The sequence below is a fragment of the Mirounga angustirostris genome, unplaced genomic scaffold (assembly GCF_029215605.1).
Source record: "Mirounga angustirostris isolate CCGP_5_RB_7025 unplaced genomic scaffold, mMirAng1.0.hap1 SCAF_16, whole genome shotgun sequence".
Taxonomy (NCBI): domain Eukaryota; kingdom Metazoa; phylum Chordata; class Mammalia; order Carnivora; family Phocidae; genus Mirounga; species Mirounga angustirostris.
In genome coordinates this window covers 34,395,217-34,423,105 of record NW_026991724.1, presented here as the reverse complement: position 1 = coordinate 34,423,105, position 27,889 = coordinate 34,395,217, and the positions used below count along the sequence as shown (strand labels likewise).

General features: G+C 38.4%; 1 long non-coding RNA gene across 2 annotated transcripts in view; it reads left to right on the top strand.

Moving 5' to 3' along the window:
* Positions 1–27,889, top strand: part of LOC123855484 (uncharacterized) — a 94,384-nt gene that overhangs the window by 21,325 nt on the left and 45,170 nt on the right. The window lies entirely within an intron of this gene.

Genomic DNA, 27,889 nt, shown 5'->3' with positions numbered 1-27,889 from the left:
GTGGACATTTGGGTTGTTTCCAGTTTTTGGCTAAGATGAATAAAGCTGTCATGAACATTCCTTGTGTAAGATTTTGTGTGGACCTATACTTTCATTTCTCTTAGGTAGATACCTATGGGTGTGACTTCTGAGTCATATTGCTATAAGTAACCTTAAAAGAAAAGGCCAAATGATTTTTCAAAGTGATTTTGGCATTTTATATTCCCACTGGCAATTTTTGAGAGTTCCAGGTGCTCTACATCCATCCCAATGCTTGATATTGTCAGTCTTCTTAATATTAGCTATTCTCTTGGGTATGTAGTGATACCTCCTCATTTTGATTTTGATTTGCACTTTTCTAATGACCAGTGATATTGGGTATCTTTCCATGTACTTATTGGCCATTTATATAAATCTTCTGTGAAGTGTCTGTTCACGTTTTTTTTTTTTTTTTGCTCATTTTTAAATTGGGTATTGTCTTATTTAGAGTTATAAGAGTTTTTTCCCTTTAAAAAAATCTATCCAGACGCAAGTCCTTTTTCAAATATATATATATTGTAAATATTTTCTCCCACTCTGTGGCTTGCCCTTTCATTTTCTTAATGATATTTTTAGAACAGGAGTTTAATTATTATTATTATTATTGCTAAGTGAATTTTTAAGATTTTATTTTCACATGTTCTTTTGGTGATGAGAAGTGGGAAGGCCATTTGTTTATTTATATAACATGTCCTGGACCCCAGTCTTCCTCTAGCCAAGCCCCTTTTGCTGTAAGTATTTTTTTTTAATGTTTTATTTATTTATTCATGAGAGTCAGAGAGAGAGAGAGAGAAGCAGAGGGAGAAGCAGGCTCCCCGCCTAGCAGGGAGCCCGATGAGCGGGACTCGATCCCAGGACCCTGGGATCATGACCTGAGCTGAAGGCAGACGCTTAACCACCTGAGCCACCCAGGCACCCCTTGCTGTAAGTATTTTGCCATGCTGTGTGGGAGGGATCCATTTGTCTCCCCCACCAGCTCCCAGTTAGTGATGGCAGCTAGGACATGCCTTGGCCCTGAATCTCAGCTGAGGGGGCTGCCAGAGAGAGGACACAGAGCTGAATCGCAGGTAGGTGATTGGGGTAGGCTTGTGTCCCTCCTGGGGCCCTGTATTGGCAACATCTGATAATGTGAATCTAAATTAGAAACATCTTCTTTTTCTCTGTAGCGCTTATGCTGGTTTGTAATTTTATCTTGGTGGGTTTATATATGTCTTTCCACTTGACTGTCTCTGAGGGCAGGACTATGTCCATTTTAATGCCCTAGTATTTGCTGAATTTGACTTTCAGAGTCTTACTTGCCCAGTACTGTGAGAAGAAGGCAGACAGTTCCCATTCCCACAGTCCACAAGGAGTCCTGACTCTTGGCAGAAAAGAGTCCCTCATGGTGTTCACTCCCTGGACCAGGGCAAGCTAGTTATTCTCTTCTGGCATGGGGCAGGGAGAGCCCCATCTCTCAGCCATGTGCCTGGGGTCTCAGTCTTGGGAACACTAGTTTTTGTCTTTACCCTCTTCCCTCTTTGGATCCCCTTCTGGTCTGTCAGGTGATGCGTGGTACCTATTTGCCCTTCTCTCCTGTCCTCTTGTCCATCTTTCCTGACTCTTGTCTCCTTTCGCCTCCTTCTTTCCAGCTGTAAGATGTGGGACAAGACCTCAAAGACTCTCCAGGAGACAAGTCCAACTGTTAGGACAATAAATATAAGCCTGGAGAACTCCACAGATTCCAAAAAGATTCTTTGTTCTTTTCAAAGCAATCCATTAAATGCAGTTCTTGTAGTGCATTATACACTTGCTTAGAATGTATTGCCATGTGTTACAGTGCATGTGTCAGCCTCAAGTTTCACCTTAAATGACCAGGGCTGAGACAGAAGCTTTCTGGGCAGGTTAACCTCAAGTAATCGAACAGAGCTGAAGGAGTGGGACTTGAAGACGCATCTAATTTTTACATAATAGTGAGGAGTTTTTAATTTTGATGAGATCCAATTTATCAAATTTTTTCTTTTATGATTTTTGATTTTTGTGTCCTATCAAAAACATTTTTGGCCCACTCCAAAATCTTCTGTTTTCTTTTAGAGCTAACTTTTACATTTAGTCTACGATCCATTTCAGGTTAATTTTTGTGAATGGCATGAGGTTGCCTTTTCATTTTATTATTTCCTTAGCTTACGATGGGTTTTTAGTTTGATGTAGTTCCACTTGTTTGAGTTTGCTTGTGTTGGCTACATTTTTGTTGCTATATCTAAGAAATCATTGCCAAGACCAACATCAAGGATTTTTCTCTTGTTTTCTTCTAGGAGTTGTTTTGGGTCTTACATTTAAATCTTTAATTCATTTTGTGTATGGTGTAATATAAAGGTCCAATTTCAGTCTTTTGCATGTGGATATGCAGTTTTCCCAGAACCATTTATTGAAGAGATTATCCTACCCCCATTGTGTATTCTTGACACCCTTGTCAAAGATTATGACCATATATGCATGGCCTTATTTCTGGACTCCTCATTGTGTTCGATTGGTCTATGTGTCTGCTTTTATGCCAGTACCATACTATTTTGACTAGAATAGCTTTGTATTATAGTTTGAAATCAGGAAGTGTGATGCCTCCAACTTTGTTCTTCTTTCTCAAGATTGCTTTGGCTATTCAGCATCTTTTGTGATTTTGTAAAAATTTTAGAATTGTTTTTTCCATTTTGTGAAAAATGTCATTGGAATTTTGATAGGGATTGCATTGAATCTGTGGATTGCTTTGGGCTCTTATTTTTCTTTTCTTATGCTTACTTTGAATGTAGTTGGTTCTTTTTCTAGATTCCTAATGCAGAAATTAGATTATTGATTTTAGATCCATATTATAGGAGTCCCAGAAGAAGAAGAGTGGGAAAAGGGGGCAGAAAGTTTATTTGAACAAATTATAGCTGAGAGCTTCCTTAATCTGGGGAAGGAAATAGGCATTCAAGTCCAAGAGGCACAGAGAACTCACCTCAAAATGAACAAAAATAGGTCAACAACTCAACATATTATAGTGAAGCTTGCAAATTACAAAGATAAAGAGAAAATCCTGAAAGCAGCTCAAGATAAGAGGTCCTTAAACTATAAGGGTAGACACATAAGGGCAGCAGACCTGTCCACAGAGACCTGGCAGGCCAGAAAGGACGGGCATGATGTATTCAATGTGCTAAGTGGAAAAATATGCAGCCAAGAATACTTTATCCAGCAAGGCCGTCATTCAGAATAGGAGAGAGAGAGTTTCCAAGACAAACAAAAACTAAAGGAATTTCTGAACACTAAGCCAGCCCTGCAAGAAATAATAATGGGACCCTTTGAGCAGAAAGAGAGACCAAAAGTAACAAAGACCACAAAGGAACAGAGACAACCTACAAGAACAGCAACTTTATAGGTAACACAGTGGCACTAACTTCATATCTTTCAATAATTACTCTGAATGTAAATGGATTAATGATCCAATCAGAAGACATGGGGTATTAGAATGGATTAAAAAAAAAGACCCATTTATATGCTGCTTATGAGAAACTCATTTTTAGACCCCAAAACACCTCTAGATTGAAAGTGAGGGGGTCGAGAACTATTTATCATACTCATGGACATCAAAAAAACCTGGAGTAGCCATCCTTATATCAAACAAACTAGATTTAAACAAAGACTGTACTAAGAGATAAAGAAGGACACTATATTATAATAAAGGGGTCTATCCAACAAGAAGATATAATAATTGTAAATATGCCCTATAACTTGGGAGCAGCCAAATATATAAACCAATTAATAACAAACTTAAAGAAACTCATTGATAATAATACAGTAATAGTAGAGGACTTTAGCACCCCACTCACAGCAATGAACAGATCATCTAAGCAGAAAACCAAAAAGGAAACAAAGGCTTTGAATGATACACTGGACCAGATGGACTTTGCTGATATATTCAGAGCATTTCATCCTAAAGCAGCAGAATACATTCTTCTAGGGTGCACATTGAACATTCTCCAGAATAGATCACATATTGGGTCACAAACCAGTACTCAACAAATACAAAAAGATTGAGATAATACCATGCATATTTTCAGACCACAGTGCTATGAAACGTGAAGACAACCACAAGAAGAAATTTAGAAGGACCACAAATACATGGAGGTTAAAAAACATCCTACTAAAGAATGAATGGGTCAACCAAGAAATTAAAGAATTAAAAAAATACATGGAAGCAAATGAAAATGAAAACAGCCGTTCAAAACCTTTGGAATGCAGCAAAGGTGGTCCTAAGAGGGAAGGATATAGCAATACAGGCCTTCCTCAAGAAGCAAAAAAATCCCAAATAAACAATTTAATCTTACACCTTAGGACCTAGAAAAAGAATAGCAAATAAAGCCTAAATCCAGCAGGAGAAGACAAATAATACAGATTAGAGCAGCAATCAATGATACAGAAATAAAAAAACCCAGTAGAACAGCTCAATGAAACCGGGAGCTGGTTCTTTGAAAGAATTAAAAAGATTGATAACCCCCTAGGCAGACTTATCAAAAAGAAAAGAGAAAGGACCCAAATAAATAAAATCATGAATGAAAGAGGAGAGATCACAGCCAACACTGAAGAAACATAAACAATTATAAGAGACTATTATGAGCAATTATATGCCAATAAATTAGGCTATCTGGAAGAAATGGATGCATTCCTAGACACATATAAACTACCAAAACTGAAACAGGAAGAAATAGAAAACCTGAACAGACCCATAACCGACAAAGAAATTGAATCAGTAGTCAAAAATCTCCCCAAAAACAAGAGTCCAGGGCCAGATGGCTTCCCAGGGGAATTCTACCAAATATTTAAAGAAGAATTGATACCCATTCTTCTGAAACTGTTCCAAAAAAGAGAAATGAAGGAACACTTCCAAACTCATTCTATGAGGCTGGCATTACCTACATCTCAAAACCAAAGATCCCACTATAAAGTTGAATTACAGACCAATATCCCTGATGAACACGGATGGAAAAATTCTCACCAAGATACTAGCTAATAGGATCCAACAGTACATTAAAAGTATTATTCAGCACGACCAAGTGGGATTTATTACTGGGTTGCTTTCTTGATAAAAACCCTCCACAATGTAGGGGTAGAGGGAACATAACTCAACATCACAAAGGTCATATATGAAAGACCCACAGAGAATATCATCCTCAATGGGGAAAAACAGCTTTTCCCCTAAAGTCAGGAACATGACAGGGATGTCCACTCTTACCACTGTTTTTCAACATAGTACTGAAAGTCCTAGCCTCAGCAATCAGACAACAAAAAGAAATAAAAGGCACCCAAATAGGCAAAGAAGAAATCAAACTTTCACTTTTTATAGACGACATGATACTCTGTAGAAAACCTGAAAGACTCCACCAAAAAATTGCTAGAACTGATACAGGAATTCAGCAAAATCACAAGATATAAAATCAATGCACGGAAGTCAGTTGCACTTCTGTACACTAATGATGAAGCAGCAAAAAAAATCAAGGCATCAGGGAAGTACAAATCAAAACCACAATGAGATACCGCCTCACACCAGTCAGAATGGCTAAAATGAACAACTCAGGAAGCTACAGATGTTGGTGAGGATGCGGAGAAAGGGGAACCTTCTTACACTGTTGGTGGGAATGCGAATTGGTGCAGCCACTCTGGAAAACAGTATGGAGGTTCCTCAAAAAGTTAAAAATAGAACTAACCGGGGCACCTGGGTGGCTCAGTTGGTTGAGCGACTGCCTTCGGCTCAGGTCATGATCCTGGAGTCCCAGGATCGAGTCCCACATTGGGCTCCCTGCTCAGCGGGGGGTCTGCTTCTCCCTCTGACCCTCTTCCCTCTCATGCTCTCTGTCTCTCATTCTCTCTCTCAAATAAATAAATAAAATCTTAAAAAAAAATTAAAAAAAAAATAGAACTAACCTATGACCTGCAAATTGCACTACTAGGTATTTATCCAAAGGATACAAATATAGTGATTTGAAGGGGCACCTGAACCCCAATGTTTATAACAGCAATGTTTACAATAGTCAAAATATGGAAAGAGCCCAGATGTCTATGGAATATTACTCAGCCATCAAAAAGAATGAAATCTTGCCATTTGCAACGATGTGGATGGAACTAGAGGGTATTGTGCTAAGTGAAATAGGTCAGTCACAGAAAGACAAATACCATATGATTTTACTCATATGTAGGATTTAAGAAACAAAACATGAGCATAGAGGAAGGGAAGGAAAAATAAAATAAGATAAAAACAGAGAGGGAGACAAACCATAAGAGACCCTTAACTATAGGAAACAAATAGAGGGTTGCTGGAAGGGAGGGGATGGGGTATTTGGCTGATGCACATGAAGGAGGGCACTTGATGTAATGAGCACTGGGTGTTATATGCAACTGATGAATCACTGAATTCTACCCCTGAAACTATCAATACACTTTATGTTAACTAAATTGAATTTAAGTAAAAAACAAAACAAAAAAACATAAAAGAAAAATGTATTTTCTGCTGTTGTGGGATGTAGTAGTTTATAGATGTAAGTTATATCAGGTGATTGATGGTGTTGTTGAATTCAACTCTGTCTTTACTGAATCTCTGCCTGCTGGATCTGTCCATTCCTGATTCAGGAGTGTTGAAGTCTTCAACTATGATAGTGGATTAATCTGTTTCTCCTTGCAGTTCTATCAGTTTTTGCCTCATGTAGTTTGACGCTCTGTTGTTAGGTGCATACACATTAAGGATTGTTTGCCTTCTTGGAAAATTGACCCTTTTATCATTATGTAATGCCTCTCTTTATCCTTGATAACTTCCCTTGCTCTGAAGTCTGCTCTGTCTGAAATTAATATAACCACTTCTGCTTTCTTTTGATTAGCATTGGCATAGTATATTTTGGTCCATCCATTTAATTTTTCATCTATATGTGTCTTTTTATTTAAAGTGGGTTTCATCAGCAGAACACACATTCTTTTCAAGGGCACATGGGACATTCTCCAGAATAGATCACATACTGGATCACAAATCAGACCTCAACAAATACAAAAAGATTGAAATCATACCAATGCATCTTTTCTGACCACAATGCTATTAAACTTGAAGTCAACCACATGAAAAAATTTGGAAAGACCACAAATACATGGAGGTTAAACAAGATGCTACTAAACAGTGAATGGGTCAACCAGAAAATCAAAGAAGAAATTAAAAAATACATTAAAACAAATGAAAATGAAAACACAAATGTCCAAAACCTTTGGGATGCAGCAAAAGTGGTCCTAAGAGGGAAGTATATAGTGTTACCTACCTCAAGAAGCAAGAAAAATTCCAAATAAATAATTTAACCTTATACCTAAAGAAGCTAGAAAAAGAACAACAAACCAAACCTAAAACCAGCAGAGGGAAGTAAATAATAAAGATTAGAGGAGAAATAAATGACATAGAAACTAAAAAAACAGCAGAGCACATTAATGAAACCAGGAGCTAGTTCTTTGAAAAAAATTAATAAAATTGATAAGCTCCTAAGCAGATTTATCAAAAAGAAAGGATCCAAATAAATAAAATTACAAGTGAGAGAAGAGAAATAAAAACCAACACCATAGAAATACAATTAGAAGAGAATATTATGAAAAATGATATGCCAACAAGTTGGATAACCTGGAAGAAATGGAGAAAATCCTAGAAACATATAAACTACCAAAACTAAAACAGGAAGAAATATAAAACTTGAACAGACTGATGACTGGCAAAATAACTGAATCACTAATAAAAAAATTCTCCAAACAAAGAAAAGCCCAGGGCCAGATGGCTTCACAGTGAATTCTATTTAAAGAAGAGTTAATACCTATTCTTCTCAAACTATTCAAAAAAGTAGAAAAGGAAGAAAAGCTTCCAAATTCATTCTATGAGGCCAGTATTACCCTGATACCAAAACCAGACAAAGATCCCACTAGAAAAGAGAACTATAGGCCAATATACCTGATGAACAGGGATGCAAAAATTCTCAATAAAATACTAGCAAACTGAATCCAACAATACATTAAAAGAATCATTTACCATGATCAAGTGGGATTTATTTGCACCCTGGGTTGAGAGGGTGGTTCAATATTTGCAAACAATCAACATGATATACCACATTAATAAAAGAAAGGATAAGAACCATATGATCATTTCAATAGATGCAGAAAAAGCATTTGACAAAGTAAAACATCCATTCATGATAAAAACCCTCAACAAAGTAGTTGAGGGGGAACATACCTCAACATAATAAAGGCCATACACAAAAACCATACAGCTAATATACTCAATGGGGAAAAACAGAGCTTTTCTCTATGGTCAGGAACAGACAGGTATGTCCACTCTTACCACTGTTATTTAACATAGTACTAGAAGTCCTAGACACAGCAGTCAGACAACAAAAAGAAATAAATTGACCAAGAAGACGTAAAACTTTCACTATTTGCAGATGACATGATACTCTATATAGAAAACCCAAAAGACGTGACCAAAATATTGCTAGAACTGAAACACAAATTTAGCAAAGTCACAGGACACAAAATCAATGTAAAGAAATCTGTTGCATTTCTATACAATTATAAGAGAATGATATGAGCAATTATATGCCAACAAATTAGGCAATCAGGAAGAAATGGATAAATTCCTAGAAACATATAAACTACCAAAACTGAAACAGGAAGAAATAGAAAACCTGAACAGACCCATAATAGAGTTTGCAATATACATTTACAACCAATCCGAGTCCACTTTCAAATAACACTGTATCACTTCACGGGTAATGAAGATACCGATAATAACAAATTAATCCTAATTCTCCTTCCTATCCTTGTATTATTGCCTTTATTCATTTGACTTATGTATAAGCACACATAAGTAAATATAATCAAATATATAATTGTTACTATTATTTTGAAAAATTTATCTTAGATCAATCAAGGATAAGAAAAACAAAAGTTTTTATTTCACCTTCACAAATTCTTTCTTATTTTATGTAGATTTGAGTTTCTGACTTGGATCATTTCCCTTCTCTCTGAAGAACTTTTAATGTTTTTGCAAAGCATGCAAACTGTCAAAAGCTTTCCTCAATTTTTGTTTGTCTGAAAAAGTGTATTTCTCCTTTGTTTTTGAAGGGCAATTTCTCAGGGTATAGAATTCTAGATTGGTGGGGTTTTTTTCTTCCTCTCAACAATTTAGATATTTCACTCCATTCTCTTAGTGACTGCATGGTTTCTGAGGAGAAATTGCATGCAATTCTTATCTTTGTTCCTATATAGGTAAGTTTTTTTTTTTTCTCTCTCCTTGTTTGGCTTCTTTCAGAATTCTTTTTGCTATCTTTGACTTTCTATAATTTGAAAATGATATGCCTAAGTTTAGTTTTTATTTTTCACATTTATCCTGATTGGTGTTCTTTGAGCTATTTGGACCTATGGTTTGGTGTCTGACATTAATTTGGGGAACTATTGTTTCAAATATTTCTCCTCGTCCTTTTTCTTTTCCTTCTGGTATTCCCATTATGTGCATGTCACGCCTTTTTAGTTGTCCCACAGTCCTTAGATATTCTGTTCTTTTCAGTATTTGTTCTCTTTGCTTTTTAATTTTGGGGGTTTCTACTGATGTATCTTCAAACTCAGAGATGCCTACCTCTGTCTAGTCTACCCTGAAACCATCAAAGGCATTCTTCATTTCTGTTACAGTGTTTTTAATCTCTAACCTTTCTTTTTGATTCTTTGTTAGGATTTACATCTCTGTGCTTACATGCCCCTCTTTTCTTACATGCTGTCTACTTTTTTTTTTATTATGTTATGTTAGTCACCATACAGTACATCATTAGTTTTTGATGTCGTATTCAATGATTCATTAGTTGCTTATAACACCCAGTGCTCATCAGAGTCTTTCAGTGAGATACACTATCTGGCCTGGCTCTGCCAATCTTCCAGCAAGTTAGGCTCTGGTTTACTATTTTTCCTGAGTGCAGGTCTTATTAAGAGTAATAGAATATTCTGGCATATTTCGAATGGTTCCATTCCTCCACCCTTTGCTGGAAGCATGGAAGAATTTTCTTCTGATATATACTATGAGAGCCTGGAGGTTCTCCTGGAGGTCAAACTCACAAAAGTGAGGGAGCTCCTCTATGATGGGATTCCCTTGCTGTTTTAAACTCTAGAGTTGTCCAAGCTGAGTCTCCAGAAATTTGTCAATTACAGTTCAGTGTTTCCTCCCCACACTTCCCCTGCCCTCACACTAGTTCTCACATTGGTTCTCACATGTGGGTGTCTGGTGCAGTTGGCCATGTTTCCTTATATCTGCCCACCTGTCTCTCCAGTTTTGGGGACAGTGATCTGCCTTTTGACCTCAACTCTCTTACTGATCCAAGAAGAGTTGTTGATTTTTCAGTCTGTTCAGCTGTGTAGTTGTTGAACTGGACACTGGAAGTCTCCTTTTCCCATTTTTTATTTTTTATTATTTTATTTTATTTCTTTTTAAGATTTTATTTATTTATTTGACATAGACACAGCAAGAGAGGGAACACAAGCAGGGAGAGTGGGAACACAAGCAGGGAGAGTGGGAGAGCGAGAAGCAGGCTTCCTGGAGCAGAGCGCCCAGTGTGGGGCTCGATCCCAGAACCCTGGGATCGTGACCTGAGCTGAAGGCGGCCACTTAATGGCTGAGCCACCCAGGCGCCCCTTCCCATTTTTTAATTGGATATTTTGTTGTTGTTGAGCTGTAGGAGTTCTTTATAATACTGGATGCTAACCCCCATCAGATCTATGGATTACAAATATTTTCTCTTATTCCATAGGCTGCCATTTCACTCTGTTGATATAGTCCTTTGATGTTTTAATTTTAATGAAGTCCAATTTATCTATTTTTTTCTTCTGTTCCCAGTGCTTTTGATGTTGTATCCAAGAAATCACTGCCAAATTCAATGTCATAAAGCTTTCTTCTTATGTTTTCTTCTAAGAGTTTTACAGTTTCAGCTTTACATTTGGACTTAACTAATTTTTGTCTATGGTATAAGTAAGGGTCCCTCATTGTTCTTTTGCATGCAGATATCCAGATTTCATAGCAACGTTTATTGAAGAGACTGTCCTTGTACCATTGTGTAGTCTTGGATGCCCTGCTGAAAGTCATTGACCATATATGAAGGTTTATTTTTGGGTTCTTCTATTTCAGTGGTCTGATATTATGCCACTACCACACTGTTTTGATGACTGTAACTGTAATGTTTTGAAATCAGGAAGAGTGAGGACTCAAATTTTATTCTTTTTTCAAGATTGTTTTTGATATTTGGGGTCCCTTCCCTTGAGATGTCATGAGTTTTAGGATGGATTTTTATTTTTGCAAAAAATTTATTGGGATTTTGATAGGGATTGAATAAATTTATAGACTTATTTGGGTAGTACAGACCTTTAAACAATATTAAGTCTTCCAACCGATGAACATGGGCTGAATTTCTATTTATTTGTATATTCATTAATTTTTCAGCAATGTTGTGTAGTTTGCAGTGTACAAATCTTTTACCTCATTGGTTGAGTTTTTTTTTTTTTTTAGTTTTTTAATTTTTTTACTGTTATGTTAATCACCATACATTACATCATTAGTTTTTGATGTAGTGTTCCATGATTCATTGTTTGTGCATAACAACCAGTGCTCCATGAAGAACATGCCCTCCTTAATACCCATCACCAGGCTAACCCATCCTCCCAACCCCCGCCCCTCTAGAACCCTCAGTTTGTTTTTCAGAGTCCATAGTCTCTCATGGTTTGTCTCCCCCTCCGATTTCCCCCTCTTCATTCTTCCCCTCCTGCTATCTTCTTCTTCCTCTTTTTTTTTCTTAACATATATTGCATTATTTGTTTCAGAGGTACAGATCTGAGATTCAACAGTCTTGCACAATTCACAGCGCTCACCATAGCACATACCCTCCCCAGTGTCCATCACCCAGTCACCCCATCCCACCCACCCCACCCCCCACTCCAGCAACCCTCAGTTTGTTTCCTGAGATTAAGAATTCCTCGTATCAGTGAGGTCATATGATACATGTCTTTCTCTGTTTGGCTTATTTCGCTCAGCATAACACCCTCCAGTTCCATCCTTGTCATTGCAAATGGCAAGATCTCATTCCTTTTGATGGCTGCATAATATTCCATTGTATATATATACCACCTCTTCTTTATCCATTCATCTGTCGACGGTCACCTTGGCTCTTTCCACAGTTTGGCTATTGTGGACATTGCTGCTATAAACATCGGGGTGCACGTACCCCTTCGGATCCCTACATTTGTATCTTTGTGGTAAATACCCAGTAGTGCAATTGCTGGATCGTAGGGTAGCTCTATTTTCAACTTTTTGAGGAACCTCCATACTGTTTTCCAGAGTGGTTGCACCAGCTTGCATTCCCACCAACAGTGTAGGAGGGTTCCCCTTTCTCTGCATCCCCACCAACATCTGTCATTTCCTGACTTGTTAATTTTAGCCATTCTGACTGGTGTGAGGTAGTATCTCATTGAGGTTTTGATTTAGATTTCCCTGATGCCGAGTGATGTTGAGCACTTTTTCATGTGTCTGTTGGCCATTTGGATGTCTTCTTTGGAGACAATCCATTTCTTGATTGGATTTTTTGTTCTTTGGGTGTTGAGTCTGATAAATTCTTTATAGATTTTGGATACTAGCCCTTCATCTGATATGTCATTTGCAAATATCTTCTCCAATTCTGTTGGTTGTCTTTTGGTTTTGTTGACTGTTCCTTTGCTGTGCAAAAGGTTTTTATCTTGATGAAGTCCCAATAGTTCATTTTTGCCCTTGCTTTCCTTGCCTTTGGCAATGTTTCTATGAAGAAGTTGCTGTGGCTGAGGTTGAAGAGGTTGCTGCCTGTGTTCTCCTTTAGGATTTTGATGGACTCCTGTCTCACATTGAGGTCTTTCAACCATTTGGAGTCTATTTTTGTGTGTGGTGTAAGGAAATGGTCCAGTTTTATTCTTCTGCATGTGGCTGTCCAATTTTCCCAACACCATTTGTTGAAGAGACTGTCTTTGTTCCATTGGACATTCTTTCCTGCTTTGTTGAAGATTAGTTGACCATAGAGTTGAGGGTCCATTTCTGGGCTCTGTATTCTGTTCCATTGATCTATGTGTCTGTTTTTGTGCCAGTACCATACTGTCTTGATGATGACAGCTTTGTAATAGAGCTGGAAGTCCGGAATTGTGATGACGCCAGCTTTGCTTTTGTTTTTCAACGTTCCTCTGGCTATTCGGGGTCTTTTCTGGTTCCATACAAATTTTAGGATTATTTGTTCCATTTCTTTGAAAAAAGTGGATGGTATTTTGATGGGGATTGCATTGAATGTGTAGATTGCTCTAGGTAGCATTGACATCTTCACAATATTTGTTCTTCCAATCCATGAGCATGGAACGTTTTTCCATTTCTTTGTGTCTTCCTCAATTTCTTTCATGAGTATTTTATAGTTTTCTGAGTATAGATCCTTTGTCTCTTTGGTTAGATTTATTCCTAGGTACCTTATGGTTTTGGGTGCAATTGTCAATGGGATCGACTCCTTAATTTCTCTTTCTTCTGTCTTGTTGTTGGTGCATAGGAATGCCACTGACTTCTGTGCATTGATTTTATATCCTGCCACTTTACTGAATTCCTGTATGAGTTCTAGCAGTTTTGGGGTGGAGTCTTTGGGGTTTTCCACATAAAGTATCATATCATCTGCAAAGAGTGAGAGTTTGACTTCTTCTTTGCCAATTTGGATACCTTTGATTTCTTTTTGTTGTCTGATTGCTGTGGCTAGGACTTCCAATACTATGTTGGATAGCAGTGCTGATAGTGGACATCCCTGCCGCATTCCTGACCTTAGGGGGAAAGCTCTCAGTTTTTCCCCATTGAGAATGATATTTGCTGTAGGTTTTTCATAGATGGCTTTTATGATATTGAGGTATGTACCCTCTATGCCTATACTCTGAAGAGCTTTGATCAAGAAAGGATGCTGTACTTTGTCAAATGCTTTTTCTGCATCTATTGAGAGGATCATATGATTCTTGTTCTTTCTTTTGTTAATGTATTCTATCACGTTGATTGATTTGCGGATGTTGAACCAACTTGCAGCCCAGTGATAAATCCCACTTGGTCGTGGTGAGTAATCCTTTTAATGTACTGTTGGATCCTATTGGCTAGTATTTTGGTGAGAATTTTTGCATCCATGTTCATCAAGGATATTGGTCTGTAATTCTCCTTTTTGTTGGGGTCTTTCTCTGGTTTTGAGATCAAGGGAATGGTAGCCTCATAAAACGAATTTGGAACTTTTCCTTCCATTTCTATTTTTGGGGACAGTTTCAGAAGAATAGGTATTAATTCTTCTTGAAATGTTTGGTAGAATTCCCCTGGGAAGCCATCTGGCCCTGGGCTTTTGTTTTTTGGGAGATTTTTGATGACTGCTTCAATTTCCTTAGTGGTTATAGGTCTGTTCAGGTTTTCTATTTCTTCTGGTTCAGTTTTGGTAGTTGATAATCTCTAGGAATGCATCCAATCCTTCCAGGTTATCTAATTTGCTGGCATAGAGTTGCTCATAATATGTTCTTATAATTGTTTGTATTTCTTTGGTGTTGGTTGTGATCTCTCCTCTTTCATTCATGATTTTGTTGATTTGGGTCATTTCTCTTTTCTTTTTGATAAGTCTGGCCAGGGGTTTATCAATCTTGTTAATTCTTTCAAAGAACCAGCTCCTAGTTTCGTTGATCTGTTCTACTGTTCTTTTGGTTTCTATTTCATTGATTTCTGCTCTGATCTTTATTATTTCTCTTCTCCTGCTGGGTTTAGGCTTTATTTGCTGTTCTCTCTCCAGCCCCTTTAGGTGTAGGATAAGGTTGTGTACTTGAGACCTTTCTTGATTCTTGAGAAAGCCTTGTATTGCTATATACTTTCCTCTTAGGACTGACTTTGCTGCATCCCAAAGATTTTGAATAGTTGTGTTTTCATTTTCATTGGTTTCTATGAATTTTTTAAATTCTTTAATTTCCTGGTTGACCCATTCATTCTTCAGTAGGATGCTCTTTAGCCTCCATGTATTTGAGTTCTTTCCGTCTTTCCTCTTGTGATTGAGTTCTAGTTTCAAAGCATTGTGGTCTGAAAATAGGCAGGGAGTGATCCCAATCTTTTGGTACCGGTGGAGACCTGATTTATGACCTAGGATGTGATCGATTCTGGAGAATGTTCCATGGGCACTAGAGAAGAATGTGTATTCCGTTGCTTTGGGATGGAATGTTCTGAATATATCTGTGAAGTCCATTTGGTCCAGTGTGTCATTTAAAGTGTTTATTTCCTTGTTGATCTTTTGCTTAGACGATCTGTCCATTTCTGTGAGGGGGGTGTTAAAGTCCCCCATTATTATTGTATTGTTGTTGATGTGTTTCTTTGCTTTTGTTATTAATTGCCTTATATAATTGGCTGCTCCCATGTTAGGGGCATAGATATTTACAACTGTTAGATCTTCTTGTTGGATAGACCCTTTAAGTAGGATATAGTGTCCTTCCTCATCTCTTATTACAGTCTTTGGTTTAAAATCTAATTTGTCTGATATAAGGATTGCCACCCCAGCTTTCTTTTGGTGTCCATTAGCATGGTAAATGGTTTTCCACCCCCTCACTTTCAATCTGGGGGTGTCTTTGGGTCTAAAATGAGTCTCTTGCAGACAGCATATCGATGGGTCTTGTTTTTTAATCCAGTCTGATAGCCTGTGTCTTTTGATTGGGGCATTTAGCCCATTTACATCAGGGTAACTATCGAAAGATAGGAATTTATTGCCATTGTATTGCCTGTAAGGTGACTGTTATTGTATATTGTCAGTGTTCCTTTCTGGTCTATGTTGCTTTTAGGCTCTCTCTTTGCTTAGAGGACCCCTTTCAAGATTTCTTGTAGGGCTGGTTTTGTGTTTGCAAATTCCTTTAGTTTTTGTTTGTCCTGGAAGCTTTTTATCTCTCCTTCAATTTTCAATGACAGCCTAGCTAGATAGAGTATTCTTGGCTGCATATTTTTCTCATTTAGTGCTCTGAATATATCCTGCCAGTCTCTTCTGGCCTGCCAGGTCTCTGTGGATAGGTCTGTTGCCAATCTAATGTTTCTACCATTGTAGGTTACAGATCTCTTCTCCCGAGCTGCTTTCAGGATTTTTTCTTTGTCTCTGAGACTCCTAAGTTTTACTATTAGATGTTGGGGTGTTGACCTATTTTTATTGATTTTGAGAGGGGTTGTCTGTGCTTCCTGGATTTTGATGCCTGTTTCCTTCCCCAAATTAGGGAAGTTCTCTGCTATAATTTGCTCCAATATACCTTCTGCCCCTCTCTCTCTTTCTTCTTCTTCTGGGATCCCAATTATTCTAATGTTGTTTCATCTTATGGTATCGCTTATCTCTCGAATTCTGCCCTCGTGATCCAGTAGTTGTTTATCTCTCTTTTTCTCAGCTTCTTTATTTTCCATCATTTGGTCTTCTATATCACTGATTCTCTCTCCTGCCTCATTTATCCTAGCAGTTAGTGCCCCTATATTTGATTGCACCTCATTAATAGCCTTTTTGATTTTGACTTGGTTAGATTTTAGTTCTTTTATTTCTCTAGAAAGGTTTTCTGTAGTAACTTCCATGCTTTTTTCAAGCCCAGCTAGTATCTTTAAAGTGATGATTCTGAACTCTAGATCCCACATTGTATTAATGTCTTTATTGAATAGGTCCCTGGCAGTCGGTACTACCTCTTGTTCTTTTTGTTGAGGTGATTTTTTCCATTTTGTCATTCTGTCCAGAGAATAGATTAATGAGAGATCAAAATGCTAACAGGGTAACAATGTCCCCAGAAAATGTACTCCAAACAAATCAGAAAAGACCTGAAGCAGGGGGAAAAGAAAAGGAAAGAGAGAAAAAAGAAAAAGATAAAGATAAAGATAAAAACAAGAAAAAACAGAACAAAACAAAACAAAAAAAACAGAATATGATCAAATATGATCATGCTGGTGCATAGATCAGTGCCACACAGTAGATTTTGGGTGTAAACTGGTGTGTTAGAAGAAAGTGCCTCCCAAATTTTAAAGAAAGAAAAACTTATATATGTACAAAAATAAGGGTTGATATGATGAAGGGATGGAATATGACTGTAAAGATGAAAATTATAAAAAATTTTATAAAAGGAATTGATAAGTTGTTTGAAAAAAGAAAGGTTTTTTTTTTTTTTTTAAAAGGAGAAAATATGATCAGGCAGGGGAGTAGAAAAAAGCCATACACTAGAGATTTAGGGTATAGTTTGATCTGTTAGAAGAAACTATCTCAAAATTTTAAAGAGAGAACAACTTATATATATATGCCAAAAATACGGGTAACTACTATGAAGAGATAGAATATGACTCTAAAAATGAAAAATAAAAATGTTTTTTAAAAAAGGGATTGATAAGATGTTGGTTGAAAAAGGGAAAAAGAAAAATTTAAAAAAAGTTAAAAAAAATTAACTTTGAAAGACTAAAGAATCATGATAAAAAAGCCATGGATTCTATATGCAGTATTCCTCTAGTGCTGGAGTTCTGCTGTTCTTGTTGATCGGTAAATTTGGTCTTGGCTGGCTGTTCTCGCTGATCTTCTGGGGGAGGGGCCTGTTGCCGTGGTTCCCAAATGTCTTTGCCGGAGGTGGAATTGCCCTGCCCTTGCCTGGTCCGGGCTAAGTAATCTGCTCGGGTTTGCTCTCGGGAGCTTTTGTTCCCTGCAAGCTTTCCGTACAGCTTTGGAGGCTGAGAGTGAAAATGGGGGCCTCCCAATCTCCGCCCCGGAGGAGCCGAGAACTCAGGCCCCACTCCTCAGTGAGGCCCCAGAGAAAAGCAGTCAGTCACTCCCGTCTCCCCAGTCTCCGGCAGCACTCCATGCTCACCCAGCCTGTGACCCAGCGTTTCTATCTCTGGCACCCGACCGGGTGTGGAGTCTCCAAACCCAGCAGATTCCTGCAGTGCGCTCCCGCGCCACTCCTCCCAGGGGAGGAAGGGGAATCTCCCTGGATCTGCCGCTTGTTGGGTCCCTGCTGGAGGAGCAGGGGCCCGACTGTGCTGCGGATCACGGTTTATGACAACCCCAAGCTGAGAGCCTGCGCCTGGGCTCCGTCTCTGCAGCCGGCTTCCCCACTCCGATACCTGGGAGCTCTGTCACACTCAGGCACCCCCAGTCTTTCTGTGACCCCGAGGGTCCTGAGACCACACTGTCCCATGAGGTTTCCACCCCCTGCTTAGCCACTGGAGTGATGTCCCTCAGTGGAGCCGACTTCTAAAAGTTCCGATTTTGTGCTCCGTGGTTCTATCACTTGCCAGAAGCGGCCGACGGAGGCCCCTCCCCCGCCATCTATCCTCCCGAATATCGCCTCGGATTCACTTCTCCGCATGTCCTACCTTCCAGAAAGTGGTCACTTTTCTGATGAGAGAGTTGTTGCCCTTCTTTTCTTCAATCTCCTGTTGAGTTTGTAGGTGTTCAGAATGGTTTGATCCCTATCCAGCTGAATTCCTGAGAGGAGACGAAATCCAGGTCTCCTACTCCTCCGCCATCTTGCTCTGTCCCCGGGAATGATCCCCTCCTTTCTTGAGTTTATTCTTAAGTATTTTATTCTTTTTGATGCTATTGTAAATGGGATTGTTTTCTTAATTTACTTTTCAGATTGCCTGTTTTTAGTGAATAGAAATGCAACTAATTTTTGTGAGTTGATTTTTTATCCTACAACTTTACTGAATTTACTCATTAGTTCTAACAGGTGTGTGTGTGTGTGTGTGTGTGTGTAATATTTAGGTTTTCTACATATAACATTATATTGTCTGTGAACTGATAATTTTATGTCTTCCTTTCCTATTTGGATACCTTTTTTCTTTCCTTATTTGATTACTCTGGGTAGGACTTCCAATGCTATGTTAAATAAAAGTGATGAGAGTGGACATCCTAGTCTTAGAGAAAAAGCTTTCAGGTTTTCACCATTGAGTATGATGTCAGTGATGAGGCTGTCTTCTATGGCCTTTGTTATATTGGGGTAACTTCCCTCTATATCCAGTTTGTTGCGTTGGGATTTTTTTTTTTAATCATAGATGGATGTTGAATTTTGTCAAATGCTTTTTTGGCATCTATTGAGATGATCATACAATTTTTATCCTTTATTTTATGAATGTGGTACATCAGATTAATTAATTTGTGGATGTTGAACCATCCTTGTATCCCTGGAATAAATCTGACTTGATTATGGTTTAGGATCCTTGTAATGTATTGTTGAATTCAGTTTCCTAATATTTTATTCAAGATTTTTGCATTTATGTACTCAGGGATATTGGCATATAATTTCCTTTTTTTTTTTTTAAGCATTCTTTTTTTTTTTTTAGATTTTATTTATTTATTTGACAGAGAGAGACACAAGGAGAGAGGGAACACAAGCAGGGGGAGTGGGAGAGGTTGAAGCAGGCTTCCCATGGAGCAGGGAGCCCAATGTGGGGCTTGATCCCAGGACCCTAGGATCATGACCTGAACGGAAGGCAGATGCTTAATGACTGAGCCACCCAGGCGCCCCTATAATTTCCTTTTGTTATTGCATCCTTGCCTGGTTTTGGCATCAGAGAAACACTGGTCTTATAAAATGAGTTTGAAAGTGTTCCATAATCTATTTTTTGGAAGAGTTTAAAAGGTTTTTTATTCATTCTTCTCTGAATATCTGGTAGAATTTAACACTGAAGCCATCTAATCCTGAACTTTTGTTTGTTGTGAGGTTTTTGATTACTGAGTCAATCTCCTTATTAGTAATTGATCTGTTTAGATTTTCTATTTTTTTCTTGTTCTGTCTGGGTAGGTTATATATTTCTAGGAATTTATTCATTTTTTCCTACATTGTCCAATTTAATTTTCAGCATATAATGATTCATAGTAGTCTCCTCTGATCCTTTGTATTTCTGTGGCCAGTTGTAATGTCTCCTCTTTCATTTCTGATTTTGAGTACTCTCCCTTTTTTTTCCTGGTGAGTCTAGCTAAAAACTTGTCTATTTTGTCTATCTTTTCAAAAAACCATCTCTTAGTTTCAGTGATCTTTTTTATTGTTATTTTTGTCTCTTTTATTTCCACTCTGATCTTTGTTATTTGCTTCTTTCTACTAACTTTGTACTTTATTTGTTCTTTTTTTTTTCTAGTTCCTTGAGGTGCAAATCCAGGTTGTTTGAGATCTTTCTTATTTTTTGATGTAGGCAGTTATTACTATAAACTTCCTTCTTATAACTTCTTTTGCTCCATTACCATAAGTTTTGGTAAGTTTTATTTTCATTTTTATCTGTCTCAGGGCATTTTTTTGATCTCTCTTTTAATATATATATATTTTTTACCCAATAGTTGTTTAGTAGTATTGTTTAATCTTTGCATATTTGTGAATTTTCCAGTTTCCTATAATTGATTTCTAATTTCTTACCATTGTGGTTGGAAAAAATGGTTGATATGATTTTAATCTTTTTAAATCTATAAGACTTGTTTTGTGGCCTAACATATGATCCAGCCAGGATAATTTTCCATGTTCGCTTGAGAAGAATGTGTATTCTGTTCCTGTTGGATGGAATGTTCTGCACGAGTCTGGTAGGTCTATCTGGTTGAACATGTCATTTAAATCCAAACTTTCCAGTGGGGAGAAGAAAGATGGCGGAGGAGTAGGGGACCCTATTTCAACTGGTCCCCGGAATTGAGCTGGATATCTACCAGACCACTCTGAGCACCCACAAAACCAGCCTGAGATGTAAGAAGATCTGGATCTCTACAAACAGAATATCACAGGCAGTTGGTTTTGAGGTAAGAAGCAGGGAGCCATGATTCCACGGGCAGATATCAGAGGATAAATGGCAGTGGGGGGGTGCCTGGATGTGGGGATCCTACACCACTGGTGGGTGACAGCCTCGCACGCTGGGGACGGGCACAGACTCGCAGACCGGTAGTGGCAGGGAAAGGACTTTAGGCAGCCCCTAGGGCAGAAACCCGGAGCAGTGGGGTCATGCGTTAGAGCTGGGAGCAGCTGGTGGTTTTAGAAGCACAAAGGGCAGAGACATGGTCCAACCTGGAGGCAGGACTGGGGGCGCTGCAGAGGGGCGCACAACCCAGGACGCTGCAGTTTATAGCAGCATGGACAGAAATGGAGACGGTGTGGCCTGGAGAGCTCACTGAAGAACAGATTGCAGTCTCTCTGCTCTGAGGCAGAGGGTTGGAAATGGTCTCTTCTGCTCTGACTCATGGAAGAGACACGGAAAGCCACCAGGGAAAGCTGCCAGAGAACAAAAGCCCCAAAAACTGCTTCCTGCTGAGCCCATCCCCCGCCATAGGGGGGCAGGGCAACTCCACCCAAACAGGGTTGCCTGAGTAACAGTGTGGCAGGCCCCTCCCACAGAAGACGGGCTGGGAAAACAAGCCAACAACCCTAAGGTCCGAAGAAAACAGGTGCATCTTGCTTGGGTTCTGGTCAATAATTTGGACTCTATACATTCCCTCAAACACCCATCAACAGAATGACTAGAAGGAGGAGCCCCCCCAAATAGAAAAGACTCAGAGATTATGACTTACACTGCAGATTTACAAATGGATGCAGATATAACCAAGATGTCAGAGATGGAATTCAGGCTAGCAATTATGAAAACAATGGCTAGAATGAAGAAATAAATTAATGGCAACATAGAGTCTCTAAGGGCAGAAATGAAAGGTGAATTGGCAGAACTTAAAAATGCTATCAATGAGATCCAATCCAATCTAGATAATCTAACAGCTAGGGTAACTGAGGCAGAAGAACGAATAAGCGACCTGGAAGACAATATAATAGATAAAAAGGGAAAAGAGGCCAGGGAAAAACAACTCAGAATCCATGAAAATAGAATCATAGAAATAAGTGACACCATGAAGCATTCCAATGTCAGAATAATTGGAATCCCGGAGGGAGTGGAGAGAGAGAGAGCACTAGAAGATGTATTTGAGCAAATTGTAGCTGAGAACTTCCCTAATCTGGGAATGAAACAAACATTAGAGTCCTACAGGCAGAGAGGACCCCTCCCAAGATCAAGGAAAATAGGCCAACACCCCGGCATGTAATAGTAAAACTTGCAAATCTTCGAACCAAGGAAACCATCTTAAGGGCAGTTAGGGGGAAGAGATTCCTTATGTACAGAGGGAGGAACATCAGAATAATGTCAGACCTGTCCACAGAGACCTGGCAAGCCAGAAAGGCCTGGCAAGACATATTCAGGGTACTAAGTGAGAAGAACATGCAGCCAAGAATACTTTATCTGGCAAGGTTTTCATTTAGAATGGATGGAGAGATGCAGAGCTTCCACGACCGGCAGAAACTGAAAGAATATGTGACCACTAAGCCGGCCCTGAAAGAAATGTTAAGGGGGGTTCTATAAAAGAAGAAAGACCTCGGGGCACCTGGGTGGCTCAGTTGGTTAAGCGACTGCCTTCGGCTCAGGTCATGATCCTGGAGTCCCAGGATCGAGTCCCGCATCAGGCTCCCTGCTCAGCAGGGAGTCTGCTTCTCTCTCTGACCCTCCTCCCTCTCATGCTCTCTGTCTCTCATTCTCTCTCTCTCTCAAATAAATAAATAAAATCTTAAAAAAAAAAAAGAGGAAAGACCTCAAGAATGATATACAACAGAAATTTACAGGGACAATCTATAAAAACAATGTCTTCATAGGCAACATGATGACAATTAATTCATATCTTTCAATAATCACTCTCGACGTGAATGGCCTAAATGCTCCCATAAATGGCACAGGGTTGCAGATTGGGTAAAAAGACAGGACCCATCCATATGCTGCCTACAAGAGACTCATTTTGAACCTAAAGATACATCCAGACTGAAAGTGAAGGGATGGAGATCCATCTTCCATGCCAGCGGACCTCAAAAGAAAGCTGGGTAGCAATTCTTATATCAGACAAATTAGATTTTAAGCTAAAGTCTGTAATAAGAGACACAGAAGGAAACTATATCATTCTTAAAGGGTCTATCCAACAAAAAGATCTAACAGTTGTAAATATCTAGGCCCCCAACATGGGAGCAGCCATCTACATAAGCCAACTGTTAACCAAAATAGAGAGTCATATTGATAACAATACGTTAATTGTAGGAGACCTCAATACTCCACTCTCAGCAATGGACAGATTATCTAAGCAGAAAATCAACAAGGAAACAAGAGCTTTGAATGATACATTGGACCAGATGGACCTCATAGATATTTATAGAACATTCCACCCTAAAACAACAGAATACTCATTCTTCTCGAGCGAACATGGAACTTTCTCCAGAATAGACCACATACTGGGTCACAGATCAGGTCTCAACTGATACCAAAAGATTGAGATTATTCCCTGCATATTCTCAGACCACAATGCTTTAAAACTGGAACTCAATCACAAGAAAAAATTTGGCAGAAATTCAAACACTTGGAAGCTAAAGACCACTCTGCTCAAGAATGTTTGGGTCAACCAAGAAATCAAAGAAGAACTTAAACAATTCATGGAAATCAATGAGAATGAAAACGCATTGGTCCAAAACCTATGGGATACTGCAAAGGCGGTCCTGAGGGGGAAATACATAGCCATCCAAGCCTCACTCAAAAAAAAGGAAAAATCCTGAATTCACCAACTAACTCTACACCTTAAAGAACTAGAGAAAAAGCAACAAACGATGCCTAAGCCATGCATTAAAGAGAAATAATTAAAATTAGAGCAGAAATCAATGAATTAGAAACCAGAAACACAGTAGATCAGATCAATGAAACTAGAAGTTGGTTCTCTGAAAGAATTAATAAGATCGATAAACCACTGGCCAGACTTATCCAAAAGAAAAGAGAAAGGACCCAAATTAATAAAATTATGAATGAAAGGGGAGAGATCACGACTAACACCAAGGAAATAGAAACAATTATTAGAAATTATTATCAACAACTATATGCCAATAAACTGAGCAATCTGGACGAAATGGAAGCCTTCTTGTAAGCCTATAAGCTGCCAAGACTGAAATAGGAAGAAACTGACAACCTGAGTAGGCCAATAACCAGTAATGAGATTGAAGCAGTGATCAAAAATCTCCCAATAAACAAAAGAGTCCAGGGCCTGATAGATTCCCTGAGGAATTCTACCAAACATTCAAAGAAATAATATCTATTCTACTGAAGTTGTTTCAAAAAATAGAAACAGAAGGAAAACTTCCAAACTCATTCTATGAGGCCAGCATTACCTTAATCCCCAAACCAGGCAAAGACCCCATCAAAAAGGACAATAGCAGACCAATATCCCTGATGAATATGGATTCCAAAATCCTCAACAAAATCCTAGCTAATAGGATGCAACAATACGTTAAAAGGATCATCCACCACGACCAAGTGGGATTTATCCCTGGGATGCAAGGGTGGTTCAACATTTGCAAATCAATCAATGTGATAGAACACATTAACAAGAGGAGGGAGAAGAACCATATGGTCCTCTCAATTGATGCAGAAAAAGCATTTGACAAAATACAACATCCTTTCCTGATTAAAACTCTTCAGAGTATAGGGATAGAGGGAACATTCCTCAAGTTCATAAAATCCATCTATGAAAAACCCACAGCGAATATCATCCTCAAAGGGGAAAAGGTGAGAGCCTTTCCCTTAAGATTAGGAACACGTCAAGAGTGCCCACTCTCACCACTGTTGTTTGACATAGTACTAGAAGTCCTAGCAACAGCAATCAGACAACAACAAGAAATAAAAGGTATTCAAATCGGCAAAGAAGTCAAACTCTCTCTTTTCGCAGACAACATGATACTTTATGTGAAAAACCCAAAAGACTCCACCCACAAATTACTAGAACTCATACAGCAATTCAGTAATGTGGCAGGATACAAAATCAATGCACAGAAATCAGTTGCTTTCTTATACACTAACAACGCAACTGTAGAAAGAGAAATTAGAGAAACGATTCCATTTACAATAGCACCAAAACCCATAAGATACCTCGGAATAAACCTAACCAAAGAGGTAAAGGATCTATACTCTAGGAACTACAGAACACTCATGAAAGAAATGGAAGAAGACACAAAAAGATGGAAAAATATTCCATGCTCATGGATCGGAAGAATAAACATTGTTAAAATGTCTATGCTACCCAGAGCAATCTATACCTTCAACACCATCCTGATCAAAATTCCAAAGACATTTTTCAAAGTGCTGGAACAAACAATCCTAAAATTTGTATGGAATCAGAAAAGACCCCGAATCGCCAAGGAAATGTTGAAAAAGAAAAACAAAGCTGGGGGCATCACGTTTCCGCATTTCAAGCTATATTACAAAGCTGTGATCACCAAGACAGCATGGTACTGGCACAAAAACAGACATATAGACCAATGGAACAGAATAGAGAACCGAGATATGGACCCTCAACTCTATGGTCAAATAATCTTTGACAAAGCAGGAAAAAACATGCAATGGAAAAAAGACAGTCTCTTCAATAAATGGTGCTGGGAAAATTGGACAGCCACATGCAGAAGAATGAAACTCGACCATTCCCTAACACCATTCACAAAGATAAACTCAAAGTGGATGAAAGACCTCAATGTGAGACAGGAATCCATCAAAATCCTAGAGGAGAACATAGGCAGTAACCTCTTTGCCATCGGCCACAGCAACTTCTTTCAAGATACATCTCCAAAAGCTCGTGAAACAAAAGCAAAAATGAACTTTTGGGACTTCATCAAGATAAAAAGCTTCTGCACAGCAAAGGAAACAGTCAACAAAACAAAGAGGCAACCCACAGAATGGGAGAAGATACTTGCAAATGACACTACAGATAAAGGGCTGGTATCCAAAATCTATAAAGAACTTCTCAAACTCAACACCCAAAAAACAAATAATCAAGTCAAAAAGTGGGCAGAAGATATGAAAAGACACTTCTCTGAAGAAGACATACAAAGGGCTAACAGACACATGAAAAAATGCTCATCATCATTAGCCATCAGGGAAATTCAAATCAAAACCACACTGAGATACCACCTTTCACCAGTTAGAATGGCAAAAACGGACAGGGAAAGAAACAACAAATGTTGGAGAGGTTGTGGAGGAAGGGGAACCCTCTTACACTCTTGGTGGGAGTGCAAGTTGGTAGAGCCACTTTGAAAAACAGTGTGGAGGTTCCTCAAAAATTTAAAAATAGAGCTTCCCTATGACCCAGCAATTGCACTACTGGGTATTTACTCCAAAGACACAGATGTAGTGAAAACAAGGGCCATATGCACCCCAATGTTCATAGCAGCAAGGTCCGCAATAGCCAAACTGTGGAAAGAGCCGAGGTGCCCTTCAACTGATGAATGGATCAAGAAGATGTGGTCCATATATACAATGGAATATTACTCAGCCATCAGAAAGGATGAATACCCAACTTTTACATCAACATGGATGGGACTGGAGGAGATTATGCTAAGTGAAATAAGTCAAGCAGAGAAAGTCAATTATCATATAGTTTCACTTATTTGTGGAACATAAGGAATAGCCTGGAGGACACTAGGAGAAGGAAGGGAAAATGAGGGGGGTGGGAATTGGAGGGAGAAATGAACCATGAGAGACTATGGACTCTGAGAAACAAACAGGGTTTTAGAGAGGAGGGGGGAGGGGGGATTGGTTAGCCCGGTGATTGGTATTAAGGAGGGCACGTACTGCATGGAGCACTGGGTGTTATATGAAAATGGATCATGGACCACCACATCAAAAACTAATGATGTATTGTATGGTGACTAACATAACATAATAAAATTTAAAAAAATCCAAGCCGTCCTTCTTGATTTTCTGTTTGGATGATCTACCCACTGGTGAAAGTGGAGTGTTAAAGTCCCCTACTATTGTATTGTCTATTTCTCTCCTTACATCTGTTAATATTTGCTATATATATTTAAGTGTTCCTCCATTGGATGCACAAATATTTTCAAATCTAATATCCTTTTGTTGGATTGACCCTTTTATCATTATATCATAATTTTCTTTGTCTCTTATTATAGCCTTTGTCTTAAATTCTTTTTCTAAGTATAGCTACCCAGCTTTTTTTTTTTTTTTTTTTTTTGTGGTTCCCATTTGCATGGAACATCTTTTTCCATCCCTTCACTTTAAGTTGATGTGTGTCTTTATATCTGAAGTGCATCTCTTGTAGGCAGCATATAGATGGGTCTTGTGTGTGTGTGTTTTCCCATTCAGCCACTCTGTGTCTTTTGATATGAAAATAGTCTGTTTTAATTTAAAGTAAAGGTGTGTGCTTATTGCTATTTTATCAGTTATTTTCTGTTTTATAATTCCTGTTTCTTCTTCTCTTTATGATTTAATGATTTTTTTGTAGGGATATACTTAGATTCTTTTATCTATAGTTTTTTGTGTATCTTTGATAGTTTCTTGCTTTACCATGAGGCCTACATAAAGCAACTTATATTTATAGCAGCCTGTTGTAAGTTGATAACAACTTAAGCTTGGATTCATTTGAAAGCTCTACATTTTTACTTCATGAGCCCATGTTTTATGTTTTTGATGTCACAATTTACAACTTTTTATCTTGTGTATACCTTAACAAGTTGTTGTATAGTTATTTTCGACTACTTTTGTCTTTTAGCTTTCATACTAGCTTTATATGTGATTAACCCACCACCTTTACATTAGATTATTCTAAATACACATTTTTATATATTTACTTACCAGTGAGATTTATTGTTTAATATGATTTCCTGTTACTAATTAGTACCCTTTCATTTCAGCTTAAAGAAGTCCCTTCAACATTTCTTGTAAGGATAGTCTAGTGGTGATGAACTCCTTAGCTTTACATGTCTGGAAAACTAT